This window comes from Leptonychotes weddellii, chromosome 5 (assembly GCF_054177405.1).
Source record: "Leptonychotes weddellii isolate Sample4059 chromosome 5, ASM5417740v2, whole genome shotgun sequence".
Taxonomy (NCBI): domain Eukaryota; kingdom Metazoa; phylum Chordata; class Mammalia; order Carnivora; family Phocidae; genus Leptonychotes; species Leptonychotes weddellii.
Genome location: NC_138373.1, coordinates 36,097,260 through 36,114,291, shown reverse-complemented (window position 1 = coordinate 36,114,291; position 17,032 = coordinate 36,097,260). Strand labels below are relative to the sequence as shown.

The 17,032-nt window shown below is 43.6% G+C and overlaps 1 protein-coding gene across 13 annotated transcripts in view; it reads right to left on the bottom strand.

Annotated features, from left to right (window-relative positions):
- The window catches only part of ZMYND11 (zinc finger MYND-type containing 11), a 130,634-nt gene that overhangs the window by 45,764 nt on the left and 67,838 nt on the right, over window positions 1-17,032 (bottom strand). The gene's annotated exons all lie outside the window — the stretch shown is intronic.

Here is a 17,032-nt window from a genome sequence, read left to right as displayed (position 1 = left end):
AGAAACAAAGTCCTGGATATTTGTCTTTTAATTATCACGCTATTTTAAAGCTTAATTCTATTTGTATATTTAGAGGAGTATTTGTTCAAAATAGTCCTTACGGAGCAAACGGAAATCACTTAACAGACTTTAGTCTAACATCCCACGCAGCTCTGGCCTCTGCAGCGACTCACACTCTCAGTCTGCAAATTCAGAATTCAGAATGTTATCATTTCCAGTCCCAAGACTTCCGAATATAAAATACCCGGACTCAAAACTTAGGAAATGACACTAAAGAACGTGTAAGAATTACATGACTGGCTGCTGACATATAATGAAACAAGAATGTATGTTGGGATCCATTAGGCAAAAATGTGATTTTCAATGAAATATACTTTGGATTGGATCACTACACAGAATCCCTGATTTACAGTCATATGGCATTTTACTCAATTTTAAGAAAATGTACTATTTCAAACACACTCTGGACCACAGAGAATACTACTGGAGGGTCCCTTGTATTCGCCGGTTCTATGAACTCATGTTAACATGAGGGCACATTTGCTTCATTGCTTGTTTCTTAAGGACAATGTTACAGATATATTTGAATTTGTGCTATTTTCCCATTCCTTCCATTCAAACCCCAACACCCTCCACCAGGAGGCTCCTGGACATCCACACACAAGGCATGGAACAAGGTGAACCAGGCCAGCCGCAGCCTCCCCAGAGAGGCGCTAGGTGTACAAGACGTAGGGGCAACGCCTACAAGATTCATCTGTCATTTCAGTATCAAAGCCTTCGCAACAACAAATGCAAGTACTCGTCATGGAACCACCTTCCAAATTCAAAGGACACATTTCAATGAAGAAAAGTAGTGAACCCCAACTGAGGACTGATGAACGTGCCGTGTGTAGCAGACAACGGTTTTCTGTTCACAAGATCACGAACTTGTCAAAGATGCTGCTCCGTCTGTCAGTGCAGGTAGCTGGAGGGTTCAGGAGGAGAGGAGGGGGTGACGATGAGCGTACCTCAGCCTTGACCAACTGACCTGCAAGCATAACCACCAGGGCCCTGGGAGAGACCTGGAGGCTGACGGACAGCCCGAGGGGAGAAGGTGGGTCGCTGGTGCAGCTTGACTCTGATGTAGAAAGTCAGGGCTAGCAGAAATCACCAAGTCCAGCGTGGGGGGGGGGGGGGGGGCAGGGACATGGGCCAAGGTGAACGTGTCCTAACGTCCTCACCATTCACGGGAGGGAGCCAACAGAGAAGACCTCAAGAATGAAGTATTCCATCCAAATTTATAAAGGTAACCCTCAGAACAAAAATTCAAACATTCTAAATTATCTGAACTCATAAAAAAAAAAATTATGCAGTGAAACATAAAAACACCAAAAGAAACAACAGAAATGGAAAGCATATTACATATGATGACAGGACCAAAACCAACTTTGTCTGTTTAATAAGTACACATTGGCTAAACTCCACAGTACAAAAAAGACAGACGGGGCGCCTGGGTGGCTCAGTTCGTTAAGCGACTGCCTTCGGTTCAGGTCATGATCCTAGAGTCCCAGGATCGAGTCCCGCATCGGGCTCCCTGCTCAGCAGGGAGTCTGCCTCTCCCTCTGACCCTCCCCCCTCTCATGTGCGCTCTCTCTCTCTCTCTCAAATAAATAAATAAATAAAATCTTTAAAAAAAAAAAAGACAGACTGAATCACAACACCAAAAACACAGTCTACATGACACACTTCTAAAGTGACTCAGAAAAACGAGGCAAGAATGGGCACAGGCACATCAGAAATGCAATCCAAACGAAGCAGAGACCAGCACGGCAACCAACAAGATTTGGAATCTAGGATAAGAATTGTTGGCTCAGTCGGTTGGGCGTCTGCCTTCGGCTCAGGTCATGATCCTGGGGTCCTGGGATCGAGCCCCGTGTCAGGCTCCCTGCTCGGCGGGGGGCCTGCTTCTCCCTCTCCCACTCCCCCTGCTTGTGTTCCCTCTCTCACTGTGTCTCTCTCTGTCAAATAAATAAAATCTTAAAAAAAAAAAAAAAAGAAAGAAAAACAGGGCATAGGTTGTAGCAAAGACTGTAAGAAATAAAGGAAATATTGACAGGAATACAGAATTATGAGACTTCACCTCTCTCCATCCAGCAGACAAAAACTAGGTATTCATACAGAAGACCTAGTTAACAAGGCAGATCTAGTTCAATTTATTCTGAAACCCAAAACATACCTTCAGCAGGTCAAAGGAAAATTCATTAAAGTTGAGCATAAAACTAGACACAAAAACAACCTTATTTTATTTATTTGTTTATTTGATAGAGAGAGAGTGTGTGTGTGTGCGCGCGTGCGCACAGGGGTAGGAGTAGAGGGAGAGGGAGAAGCAGACTCTGCTGAGCACGGAACCTGATGAGGGGTTCGATCCCACGACGCTGAGATCATGACCTGAGCTGAAACCAAGAGTCCGATGCTTCACCAACTGAGCCCAGGTGCCCCCCAAACAACTTTATTTTAGATTCCAAAAGGGCAGACACTTGCTCCTTGCAGTGAAAGTAAACCATGTATTAATAACAGAACTGGAAAACTCTCATAAACCAGTGAATCAAAAAGGTTATCTAAAAACTGCAAAAAAAAAAAAAAAAATCTAAGCACAGTAACTAAAAAGCTAAAGCAGAGCCAGTTAAAAAATAAAAACCGAAAACTAATATTAGTCCAAGAGCCCCTTAAGGGAAAAACAGAGACATCACTAGCTAATCGAATCAACAGTGAAGACACAAAGCACAAAAACATATAAACTAAGAAATGTCTACAGAGCCAGCACCAAATGTAACAAAGAAATTAAAATAATTATAAGCAACTATTCTGTTCATTTCTGTGTAAAAAGAGAAGATAAACACTATAATTTTCTAGGAAAATATAAATGGTCAAAACTTGACCACAGAAAAAACAGAATACTTGAAATGAACAATTTCCAAAGAAATTAATAGAGGAAGTTGGCAAAGAACTTTCTTAGAAAAACACCAGGAAGGGACATATTCACAAGGCAATTCTATCAAACTCTTAACGGCCAGATAACTCCAATGTGATTTAAACTTTTCTGGTACATAATAAAAAAGGGAAGCTAGGAATCTAGAATAATGGTAACAAACCCCTACAAAAATAGCACAGAAAAACCAGTGTTCCAGAGGAACACTATAAAAACCTTAAATATTTCAATTGACAAAATAATACTAAGTATTAATATAAGACAAATGTTAATATATTAATACACTCCAAAAGTCAAAAGAATACACCATAACCAAGTGCTTAATTCCAGGATTTCTCTGAAGATTTAGTATTATGAAGAAATCTATAAATACGATTCATCCCACTGATAAATCAAAAGTGAGAAATCATGAAGATTTCTATATGTATTAAAAAGTCATTTAGTGAAATTCAACAACCTGCCTCTAACAAAATGGAATGAGTAAATACTTCCTTAACCTGATCAGGAATATTCAAAGATGACTTTAACACTGCCAAAAGAAATAACCAGCACAGCTGGAATAAAGAAATGGTGTAAAAGTTGATAAAGATTTTAAATGATCATTATTTGCAGATTACATATCTAGAAAACACAAGAAAATCAGCTGACATACTATTTTAAATAACCAAATAATATAATCAATTATTTGTGTGGATACAAACTAATAAAACTAAAATTAATAGCATTCATATATACAAACCAAAAACACAGGAGATTTAAAATAAGACCCCAATTATTTACAAGAGCAATAAGAAAGACAGTAATACATAGTGATAAAGAGGAGAAATGACAAGATCTGGATGAAAAAAATTCTGAAATGTGACAGAGGAGAAGACAGAGATGGAGACATACGCCTGATATATGAATGGAAGATAACAAAATCCGAATTGCCCCTAAGATAATTTAATTAAGTACCACCACAAAGTGGGCAAATTAGTGCTAAAGGTCTATACAGAATTAAAAAAGAACTTCCCAAGAAAATTCTTTCAGGGCAATATGAGATATTAAAACATTATAGAGCCAAAGTAATTAAACTTGTGCATGAACAGCAGGCAAGGAACGAACACAAAGTCCAGAAAGAGACCCAAATACACAGTTTGATTATGATCAAAGTGCCATTCAAATTAGCGGGGGAAAGATCAATCAATCAACACATGACATTAGAACAAGGGTCTCAATGACTTGAAAAAAGAATAAAGATGGAGCCCTGCCTTAGTCTGTGCCTGCCCATCAGTAAATTCTGAATCAGTCAGATTTAAAGATTAAAAAGAAAACCACACAATCATTAGAAGAAAAACATGGGAGAGCAATCATGGTGTGAGAAAAACCTTCCTAATAGGAAACAAAAGCTGGAGTGATTTAAGAAAAGACTGAACAATTTACATAAAATCAGCAATTTCTACATAGCAGAAAAACAGGATAACCAAAGTTAAAATCACAAATGCTAACCTGGCGAAAACAATGAATCATGGATCACTACATCAAAAACTAATGATGTATTATATGGTGACTAACAAAAATAAAATAAAATATAATAAAATAAAATAAAAACAAAAAACAAATGCTAACCTGGGAAATATATTTGTAATACATATAACCGAAAGACCTAATTTAAGTTCTACATACCCCTAATGTGTTTTTAAAAATCCTAACTACTGGGGCGCCTGGGTGGCTCAGTTGGTGAAGCGTCAGCCTTCGACTCAGGTCATGATCTCAGGGTCCTGGGATCGAGTCCCACTTCGGGCTTCCTGCTCAGCAGGGAGCCTGCTTCTGCCTCTGCCTCTCCCCTGCTCATGCTCTCTCTCTTTGTATCTTTATGTCTCAAATGAATATATAAAATCTTTAAAAAAAAAAAAAAAAAAGCCTAACTACTAAGAAAAAAACACAAGAGAACCTTCTGTATCTGTCGTGTTCATGAAGATGCTGCACTGACAGACGAGGCTTGGTGGGCAGCGCCTCACTGGGGACACTAAAGGAACACCACCCTGCAAGGCAAACATCTACTGAGCAGAAACATGTTCACCTGGGAGCCACCACGTCTGGAAATTCATCCTACAGGTAGACATGTGTGAAATAACACGTATACAAGACAGGAAATCCATGTTAGCATTGTTGCCAACAAGATCAGAAAGGATCTAAACATGAATCTTAGGGGACTGGCTAAATTGTAATACAGCCATACAAAGAATTATTGTAGAATCATTAAAAAATGAAGCAGTGTTGTAGATGTTAGGATAATGTAAGCTCTAAGATATATTGTTTAAAAAAATTAGGGTATAACGGCTAACATCCAACACATATAAAGAACATACAACTCAGTAACAAAGAGACAAACAATCCAATTATAAAATGGCGGGGGGGGGGGTGGCTCAGTCTTTAAGCATCTGCCTTTGGCTCAGGTCATGATCCCGGGGTCCTGGGATCAAGCCCCCCGCATCAGCACCCTGCTCCGCGGGAAGCCTGCTTCTCCCTCTCCCACTCCCCCTGCTTGTGTTCCCTCTCTTGCTGCGTCTCTGTCAAATAAATAAATAAAATCTTTAAAAAAAATGGCAAGGGGTGTCTGAGGGGTGCAGTCGGTGAAGCGTCTGCCTTCGGGCTCAGATCATGATCCCAGGGTCCTGGGATTGAGTCCTGCATCGGGCTCCCTGCTCATCGGTGAGTCTGCTTCTCCCTCTGCCTCTGTGATCTCTCTCCCTTTCACTCTCTCTCAAATAAATAAAAGCTTTAAAAAAAAAAAAAATGGTGAAACATCTGAACCGACACTTCCAAAAACGACATAAAGATGGCCAGCAGGTATACAAACAGATGCTGAACACCACTAATCACCAGGGTAATGTAAGGCAAAAACCACACACCCCCCATGCACACCACACACACGCACACACCCACCACACCCACCCATGCACATGCACACGTACACCATGCACAGGCGCGCACATGCACCACACGCACACACGTGCACACCCAACATACACCACACACACGCATGCACACGCACGTGCACATGCACACCCAACACACACACACACACCTCAAGCTCACAGAGAACAGACTGGTGGTGGCCAGAGGTGGGAAGTTGCGGTGGGGGATGAAATGGGTCAAAGGTATCAACTCTCAGCCACAAAATAAAGGTCATGGGGGTAAAATGCATGTGCTTATAGTTAACAATACTGTATTGCATATTCAAAAGTTGCCAAGAGGTAGATCTTAAAAGTCCTCATCACAGGAAAAAAAATGTTTTTTCTAACTATGCAAGGTGATGAATGTGAACTAGAGGTACTGTGGTCACAGTACAGTTGACCCTTGAACAACATGAGGTTAAGGGCGCCGACCCCAGCACAGTCAAAAATCCACATATAACTTCTGACTTCCCAAAATATAACTACTAATAGCCCATTGCTGACCAGAAGCCTAACTGATAACATAAACAGTCAATTCACTCATATTCTGCATGTTCAATGGACTACATACTATCTTCTTACAATAGGGCAGAAAAAGGAAAGTGTTACTAAGAATCTTATGAGAAAATACATTTACAGTACTATCCCAGCTTAAAAAAAAAAAAAACTCGTTTATAAGTGGATCCTTGTAGTTCAAACCCATGTGGTTCAAGGGTCGGCTGTATATACAGATACTGAATCATGTTGAGCACCTGAAGCTAATCTGTTATTTATATATTATACCTCAATTTAAAAAGAAAAAGGAAAAAGGTGGTAAATAAAATCATGGTATAAAATGGTAGTTTCTCAAAAACATTCTAGGATCATGTCTGTACTTGCATAAGTTCTAGAGGTGGATGCAGGAGGGTTAAGAGAGAGAACTGGGCAGCTCAGAGAGCAGGGGCAGGGTGCAGACCTCCTTCCACCGTGCCCTCGTCAGGCCTGCGCCTGTCCCTCTATTGTTCAAAAGCAGCCTCCATCCACCACCCCTGCAGCGATGTCGGCAAGCCTTCGACACCAGTGTGCCCGTCATGGGCAGGCCCCCCTTTCTTCTCAAACTCATCTTGGCTCTTCCTGCTCATTTATTCATCCATAATAATTTTAAAACCAGTTTGCCAAGATCCATGAAAAAGGTTGAAATTTTGATTAATTTGAGAATAAATATCATTACAATACTAAGTCTTTCCTCTGATGAACTTGGTACATCTGTTCATTTATATCTTCTATGTCTTTAACAAAGTTTTATAATTTTTCTCCCTAAAATTCTTGCATGCTTTTTGTGATTTTTTTCCCTAGGTACTGCGTATTTTCTGTTTCTTTTGAAAAGGGGATTTTATTTTATATATTATTTTCTGGCTGGTGGTTCCTACAGCTCCCGAGGAACCGTGCTAACCTCTCACCCGGACCTGCAGCACAGCACTGCCAGGTGGTAATGTGGGTACCCTCGTTGCAGACTTTGCAAAGGATTCTTGTAATAGTTCACCATTAAACCTGACACCTGCTGAAGGGGGTGTTTTATCAAATATAAATAAACACAATTACAATACGATGCTGCTAAGGAAATTCCTTTCCAGTCCCAGTTTGCTGTTTTGTTTTAACAAGAATGGCACACATCGCATTACTCCTGGAAGGACTTCACCCCCCCCACTGACGTGTACCACCCAGAAGGCACGCAAACAGCTGTACAACATGCAGTAGAGACCCAGAAGAGCTGTTTTCTCTTTACTGGTGGCGTATGGGGTCAGTGGAAGGCAGCTGTGCCATCCTTGGGGACGGAGGGGTTATACACAGAAGGCCACGGGGCAGACTCAGGGGGCCCCTTCCACAGGGACAGGATGACCAGCAGCACGCATGGATGAAGGACCAGTTCTCCCTAGAACAAGGGAACCATCACAGCCTGGGGAGAGAACAGCTCCACGGAAGGGTTTGTGTTTTCTTTCTTTCTTTCTTTTTTATTTAAACTCAATTAGCCAACATATAGTACACATCATCAGTTTCAGATGTAGTGTTCAACAATTCATCAGTTGTGTATAACACCCAGTGCTCATCATATCACGTGCCCTCCTTAATGCCCATCACCCAGTTACCTCATCCATCCCCTCCCTTCTGTAACCCTCAGTTTGTTTTCCCGAGTCACGAGTCTCTCAGGGTTTGTCTCCCTCTGATTTCCTCCCAGTTTTCCCAGCAGCAGTGACCACAATAGCCAAACCGTGGAAGGAGCCGAGATGCCCTTCAACAAATGAATGGATAAAGAAGATGTGGTTCATATACACAAGGGAATATTACTCAGCCATCAGAAAGGATGAATACCTACCATTTGCATCAACATGGATGGAGCTGGAGGGGATTATGCTAAGGGTTTGTGCTTTCTGAATGAGAAGTTTGGGTTTAGGCAATTTAGAATAAGGGGTAAGTAAGTGATTAGTATGCATTTAAAAGCTTTGGCTAGGAGTGCCTGGGTGGCTCAGTTGGTTTAAATAAATCAATCAATCTTCAAAGAGAGAGAGAGCACGAACGCAGGAGGAGGGGGAGAGATGCAGACTCTCTGCTAAGCACAGAGCTGGAAGTGGGGCTCAATCCCAGGACCCTGAGGATCCCGTGACCCTGAGATTATGACCTGAGCCAAAGTCAACTCGGACACTTAACTGACTGAGCCACCCAGGTACCCCAACAAATTATTTTAGATACTGCTTTGCATAAAATTGGCGTTCAAGAAATGCTTCTTGGATATATAAATGAGTAACAGAGAATTTCAACATCATCTTTTAAATTTTTTATTTTATTTTATTTAAGATTATTTATTTATTTGAGAGAGAGCACATGAGAGGGGTTAGGGTCAGAGGGAGAAGCAGACTCCCCGCCGAGCAGGGAGCCCGATGCGGGACTCGATCCAGGGACTCCAGGATCGTGACCTGAGCTGAAGGCAGTCGCTTAACCAACTGAGCCACCCAGGCGCCCTAAATTTTTTATTTTAAATTAATTCTAGACTTGCAGGAGAGTTGCAAAAACAGTCCAGTCCCCATATGTCCTTTACCCAACTGTACCTAACGTTAACTTCTTAAAAAAGTCTAATTATCAAAAGTTCTTAATTTTCCCCTTAAAATTTATTTTTTTAATTGAGATACAATTCACACAGAACATAGTTTCAGGTATATGAGATAAGGATGCAGTATTTGCACATACACTGCAAAATAATGCCCACAGTAAGTGTGGTGCACACGTCAACGTTTCTTAGACTCATTATTACCGCTACACAATGTACCCCCTGGCATTTTAAACTACAGACTTTATTCAGGCTTCACCCGTGTTTCTACTATTCTTTTTTCTGTCCCAGAGGCCAAATTCAGGATGTCTCAATATAGGATGTTATGAGCTTAAAAAGCATCCAAAATTGAAACATGTGATCATAAAAAATATTTTAAGTAGGAAGAAAAATGAGTAATGACTAGCTCCGCCCCACTGAGATTATTAAGAAATACTCTACTGGAGCAGGGACAATAATGAGGTTGGCACTAAATCTTATCATTGCTGACAGTTACAGCAATTTAAAAACAATAAGGCTGGACAGAAACATTCAAATCAAAGAACAGTACAAAAGATCAGAATATCTAGAAACAGGTCCAAGTACACAAAAATCTCAATATGAAAGGCAAGCATGACAAAGGAAGGGAAAATATAACAATATTTACCAAGTGACAGTAGACTAACTAAATGGCAATCTGGATAAAAATAATCCAGGTGTGCATCATAAATTCTGAATAAGTCACATATTTAAATATAATGCGAAAGAATGAACTGGAACAAAGTGTTTATCCTCTATTCAGGGCTAAGTATGAATGAAGACAACGGAAGAAACAAGGGAAAAGAGAGCTTTAAACACATAAAATTAAGATTGCAAAATCTAAGAGAAAACTCAGAGAGGAAACAATGAGTTAGCGAAACGACATGGGAAGCACGACAGGAGGTTAACAAGTCCCTACCAGCACGGACGGAGGGCTCCTTCTGTGACTGTGGTCTAGGCAGCACACCCAGGACCTAGCAAGCAACGCACAACCTTTGCTCAATGTTCACTGTGGCAGAAATCACCAGTAAGTTGGAAAAAGTCTACAAACACAAGCTCAAGTAAGGCCTAAACACGAACAACTCCTTATTCTCACCTCTTTTTCTCAGAAAGTAGAAAGGAGTCAGAGCGCCATCGATGCTGAGTATGTACGGAGCAATGCCGCTCCCTGATGCGCCAGGCCAGTGTGTGCTTGACCAGCCTTAGGCCCCCACAGTCCTGAGTTAGGCGGAGTCCTTGGAGTTGACCTTCACAACCGCAAAGGGCCCCAGCCCACTGCTCCTTTCCTCACACCATCAGGCAGCTTTACTCCGTGTGCAAATACGTATGTTAATAACACAAGTTAAGATCACACCAGGCCTCCCGCTGTCTTACACGCTGCTGACCCATCACAGGGATGTACCTTCAACCAATCAGGAGGCAAAACTAGCAAACTGGGTTTGAGATGCACGGGCAGTGGCCAAACCTAGCATAAACCATAGCATAGTACGTAAATGTTATATTCAATTTCTCGGGATTTCTCAGTAAGTTTTAATTTTCTCCCATCCTACCTATTCCGTTTCCTGTAGTCTGCTCCCAAAGTCTCCGCTAGGATACTAACCCCCCCAACTGCTGCTCAGCACTCAGGTGCATCCAAGCAACAGACTGCAAAGCCCAACGTGGCTCATCCCCCCCGACATAATTCTCCAAGTCTCAAGACAAAAATATACATGCAGCAAAGTGGTCAACAGCCACTGCTGATTTAACATTTCTACAAAAGACATCTCAGAAGTGATAATTTCCTGAAACTGATTATCTACCTCTTTTTTTTTTTAAGATTTTATTTATTTATTTATTTGACAGAGAGAGAGACAGCGAGAGCAGGAACACATGCAGGGGGAGTTGGAGAGGGAAAAGCAGGCTTCCCGCCGAGCAGGGAGCCCCATGCGGGGCTCGATCCGAGGACCCCGGGATCATGACCTGAGCCGAAGGCAGACGCTTAACGACTGAGCCACCCAGGTGCCCCTGATTATCTACCTTTAATTCTTCTAGTACCCCCCTGTTGGAGATGACACACTCAAGACAACAGCATGATCCGACCCATCTGCGGAAGAAGGAACCACCACCAACGCACTGACTTGCCCTTTGTCGATGACAAAACATCATCAACAGCTCCACACTACCGCGGCATCTAGAGAACTTTATCTGGAATAAATTCAAACAAACCCGCCTGAGGGTCTTCTGGACCATCTGGATAAAGTTAGCCGTGCCCCACAGCTGCACCACGAACACCTGAATGTGCTCAGGGGGTGAGGACATCAGAATCACGGAAGGAGATAAACGTTGAACACTGACCTCATCTCTTGATGCTGAACGACTCTGAGGATGAAAACCATGGAAGCAGCAGAGAAGAAGAGTGAAAATATCTGACTAGTCAGCACTGTGAAATTCCTCCAGGACGCAGACCCCACAAAGCCACGTTTGCCTAGCGTCTGCAGTGAGTACCACATAACTGGAGGCCGGCGTCACCCAGAGCCTCCACAGCAGTGGGAGACGCGCACTAGGCAAGCACCTTTGCTGGGCAGCCCAAGGCCACAGTGCGCCAGTCCCTCGCGCTCAGCGCCAGACGGAGCCATTTACTCATCGCAGACCCCACAGAGGCTCCGGGGAAAGCCCAACAAGGAACAGTGAAACGTGCTGGTTTTTCTACATCCCTTCATAATTCTTGTTGCCTAACCGTAACTGTTAAATCTTGATTTCCCTCATTTCTGAACTAGTTAAAATAATTTACAGTAAAAAAAATAAAATAAAATAAAATAATTTACAGTGCTGATAGATACACTTTGAAGGTTTGGGAGGATTAATTAACAACGAAAAAGAAAAACCCTTTCCATTTTCCCCCATTAATTGTAAAGGCATTAAAAGACCTTTTGTTTCAAAAACTGCTCCATTTTAATTACCCCAAACGGCACACTGTCAATTATTACATTTTTTATGCCATGACTTTAATTAAAATCAGTAAAATAAAATCTTGAGTTGATTTACTGTTAGATGGAAACTTAGAAAATACCAGGCAGGTTTCATCTGGAGGAAAGAGACATTTTCCGTGTGACACACATCCTACTCATTTTCTGGTTAACACTGATTCCATTTCACAAACAGGAAAATAGCGGATGCTGAGAAGGCTCAATTTCAGTCATGGTGAATTACGCATCTTAGCACGGCTCCGTCCGTGCACATTTATGGACATTTCACGGCATCAACGAGCAGGGTGCAGCCCTGGTAGGCGCAACCGTGTCCACAAGAAGATGCAAACTCATGGCAGGCTTGGGGGCAGCGCGGGTGCGTTATGTCTGCCACGGGTCCCTCCAGAGCCAGGAAGCTGCACAAGCAGCAGCAGGCTCCCCTCCCGCTCACTCTGCGAGCCACCACCTCTTAGTTAAAACTGCGTCCCAGGCCTCGGCCTCAGCCTCATGGCATGACACAGGACTAGACCCTGCCACCCAGCATGAGCTTTGCAACAGACACATACGAAAACGCTGGGAATACACCCCTTTCTGAGGTTAGTACCGTTAGAAACCTCAGCAACGGAATCCCTTACAGGCACTGTTCAAATGTTGAGGCTTCCCCTCGAGCTAGCTGCAAGGAAATGGAAAGCCAGATCCGGAACGCGTCCTTCCTAACAAGCCCTGGGGCTTCACGGACAAGTTTCCTGCCATAGCTTCACTCCCAGCTCCACTCTACGTCCTGACCCTCCTGTCTCTCTTCCTCCTCACCTCCGTCTACCACAGGTGATCTGACGCACGATGCACTCTGCTTACACCTTTTTCTACCTGCAGAACAAGTGACGTTCTGGTAAAACACACGAAGTGCATCTGATCCATGTATGTGAAGACAGCGTACACACACAAAGTAGAACCCACCCGCCACCACCCTCCTCACCGCTTATCTGCTGCACCAGCACGCCTGCCCCTGAACTGGTGCTCTGCTCTCAGGCATTGACCCAAATACACATCAGCTACACCTGCACAAGAGAACACAGCACAGCTTCTACCATAACAGCCCCCAGTGCCCCCAGCAGGTGAATGATTCCCAAACCATGGTATGTCCATTAACTGCCAAGATGCACAGCAAATGAATCTCAACCCATGCTGACCAAGAAAAGTCAATCATGCAAAAGAATATATTGTATGATTCCACTTATACAAAACTCTAGAACAGGGGTGCTGGGTGGCTCAGTCGTTAAGCGTCTGCCTTCAGCTCAGGTCATGATCCCAGGGTCCTGGGATCGAGCCCCACATCGGGCTCCCTGCTCGGCGGGAAGCCTGCTTCTCCCTCCCCCACTCCCCCTGCTTGTGTTCCCTCTCTCGCTGTGTCTCTCTCTGTCAAATAAATAAAATCTTAAAAAAAAACAAAAAACAAAAACAACTCTAGAACAAGCAAAGCTAATCACTGCCATGGAAAGCAGATCAGTGCTTGCGGCTGGGGGCAGGGGAATGACCACCAAGGAGTACAAGGAACTTTTGGGGGTGACGACAATGTTCTGTATCTTCATTAAGATGGAGGCTCCACGGGGGCCCCTGGGTGGCTCAGTCGGTGAAGCGTCTGACTCTTGATTTCAGCTCAGGTCATGACCTCGGGGTTCGAGATCGAGCCCCGCGTCAGGCTCCACACTGGACATGGAGTCTGCTTGAGATTCTCTCTCTCTCCATCTGCCCGTCCCCCACAACCCCACTCACGCGCTCTCTCCAAAAAAAAAAAAGAAGGCCCTCCATGGGGGCCTTCATTCGCAGAGGAAGGAAGGAAAGGAAATTCCTGGAGGAGACAGATAGTTGCCAGGAGAGCTGACCCTGCGATCAGTGCACGTCCATTAGAGATTGCATGCTCTCTGTGGACAGGACAACTGGTTGCAGGAGAAGGGCCCATAGTCACGCAACATTCAGCAAGCAGGTGAATGAGTGAACGCCAGGTGCCCCTTCCTGGTTTGGGGTTCTTGGCATTCACGGATAATCCCTCCCTGCTTACACAGTGGTGGGAAGAGGGCACACAAACATGGCACAGCTACCACGCAAACTCACGGCCCTCAATCATCTCCCACAAGAGTCTCTGACTCCAACGCTTAGATGTTGAAACAGAAGGCAGACTCACTAGAGAGAGAAAAACAAACTAGACCTGGACCATTTCCCCCACTGCATGGAGAGAAACCACGGATGGATTAAAGAACTGTGAAATGTAAAACTCTAAAGTTAATAAAAGAAAATGTGGCAGAATATTCTTGTGGTCTTATTAAGAAGGATTCCTTAAATAAAAACTGTCAACAACATAAAACATTAGGCCAAAAACAATGAATTTGATAACTACAAAATTAAAATTTTCTGTTCAACAAAGAACAGTATGGGAAACATTAATAAACAGATAACAGAACTTCTAGAAAAGATGTTTACAAAGCATGATGTGCATAAAGGAATTAATGTCCAGAAGAACATGAGCTTCTGCAAATCAACAGAAAAGGACAAGAACCCAGTGGGAAAATAGGTAAAGGAGGAGAACAGGCATCCACAGCAAAGAAAGGCCAAAACCTTGTGGGAACGCCATAAGCTGTCTAATCTCATTAATGAACAAAGAAATGTAAACTAGGACATGTCCGTGACCACATGTGTGCAAATGAGCAGCATCAGGTACCAGCAGACACGTGGGGGTATAACCCTTATGTCCAGCTACTGAACAGGCATCCCTCGAGGGAGCTTAGCCAAACCTGCACACCCTGCAGTCAGGGAGGCATTCTGTGTCTGGACACACACGCTAACAAATCCCTCCTGTTCCCACTGGTGGCCGTTTGTGGTGGAGGGATGCCCAGGACAACCCGAGTGTCCATCGGGAAGCAATCCTTCTAAGCAGTAAGACACAGTGCAAGGAGACTACTGAACACAGCAAAAACTGGAAACACCCAATTACCCAGGAACAAACAAAACAGGAGCACAATGAGACGTGCACGTGATCACGCATACCGGGCGGGTTGGAATGAAGGCCAACGGAGATGACAAACACAAGGCACTCAGCCCGGACCTGGCACTGAGTATGTTCGAAAACATGGTTCCTGCACTAACTGCCGTGAACCCCTCCAAGCTTACACCCCATTGTTGGCATCACCACACATCTATACAAGGGACATCAGACCTGCAAGAAACCGATGGATGATGTACGGAGGGGTGAGCATGTGCAGTGGGAAAAGCCTGGCCTTTAAAGTCACAGATCCCAGCTCAGACAGCGGCTCTCACGACCTGGACAAGTTACTTCTGCATCTCCAAGTGCGAAAATGAGTAGTGCCAACCCCCTGTGGTTGTTTTGAAGGCAAATAAATGACCGCGACGTGAACCTTACAATGCATGTTTACCTTGCTTACTCCTCCTCCCTTGCAAACCGCATGACAGAAGTCTCACCACCTGGAACACTGCCCAACCATTACCAATAATAACGTGACCACGTAACAACACGGTCTACATTAAACAATGTTGAGGAAAAAAATGACCAGAAAGAAAGAAATCAAAACTGGACAGAGAAATTATAGGTGATTATTCATTGGCTTTCTCTTTTCCAAGTGTCCTGCAATACAACTATGCAACTTAGAGTAAAACACATTTTAATAATAATGCTGTGCCACTAGGTGCTTGTAGATTCAGGGATGGTTCAACACACGCACTTCACCAAGGATGACACATCACACTAACAGAACGAACAGACGCATCTCAGCAGATGCATCATACAGAATCAACACCCTCCCATCGCAAAACACTCACCGGACTGGGTCCTGGAGGAAACCACCTCACTACAGTGAGGGTCATATACAACAAGCCCACAGCTAACCTCACGGTCAGCTGTGCGAGCTGAGAGCTCTTCCTCTACGGTCTGGAACAAGACAAGGATGCCCACTATCATCACTTCTAGTAAACACAGTACTGCACCTCCTAGCCTGAGCATTTAGATAACAAAAGGATAAAAAGCATCCAAATTGGAGATAAGAAGTAAAATGACCTCTGCAGACATTATTATCTTGCTCTAAAGATTCCACAAAAAAGCTGCTTTACTAACAGATGAATTCAGCAATGTAGAGGACGCAAAGTCATAAAATCAGCTGCATTTCTAACAGGAACAATGAACGGGGCGCCTGGGTGGCTCAGTCATTAAGCGTCTGCCTTCAGCTCAGTCATGATCCCCGGGTCCTGGGATCAAGCCCCGCATCAGGCTCCCTGCTCAGCGGGAAGCCTGCTTCTCCCTCTCCCACTCCCCCTGCTGTGTTCCCTCTCTCACTGTGTCTCTGTCAAATAAATAAATAAAATCTTAAAAAAAAAAACAGGAACAATGAACAATCTCAAAAGGAAACGATGAAAACAATTCTGTTTAAAATCGCTCAAAGAGGGCGCCTGGGTGGCTCAGTTGGTTAAGCGACTGCCTTCGGCTCAGGTCATGATCCTGGAGTCCCTGGATCGAGTCCCGCATCGGGCTCCCTGCTCAGCGGGGGGTCTGCTTCTCCCTCTGACCCTCCCCCCTCTCATGCTCTCTCTATCTCATTCTCTCTCTCAAATAAATAAATAAAATCTTTAAAAAAAAAAAAAAATCGCTCAAAGAAGAATACGTAGGAATTAACTTAACCAAGGAGGGAAAGCCTGCACAACAAACACTACCTAATACCGCTGAAAGGAATTCAAGACATGAACAAATGGAAACCCACCCCATGTTTGTGGATTGGAGGACATCATACTGTTAAAATGTCAGCAGGACCCAACGCCATCTACAGATTCAGTGCCATCCCTACCAAAATCTCAAACTTTTTCAGATATAGAAAACCCATCCTAAAATTCATGTGGAATCTCAATGGACCCCAAATAGCCAAAATCAACCTGAAGACAAGAAGGAGAAACTGGAGGACTCACACTTCCTCATTTCAAACCTACTACAAAAGCTACAGTAACCAAACCACGTGGTACTGGCATAAAAACAGACAGACGGACGAGGGGAGGTGAACAGAAAGCCCAGAAAGAAACCCTC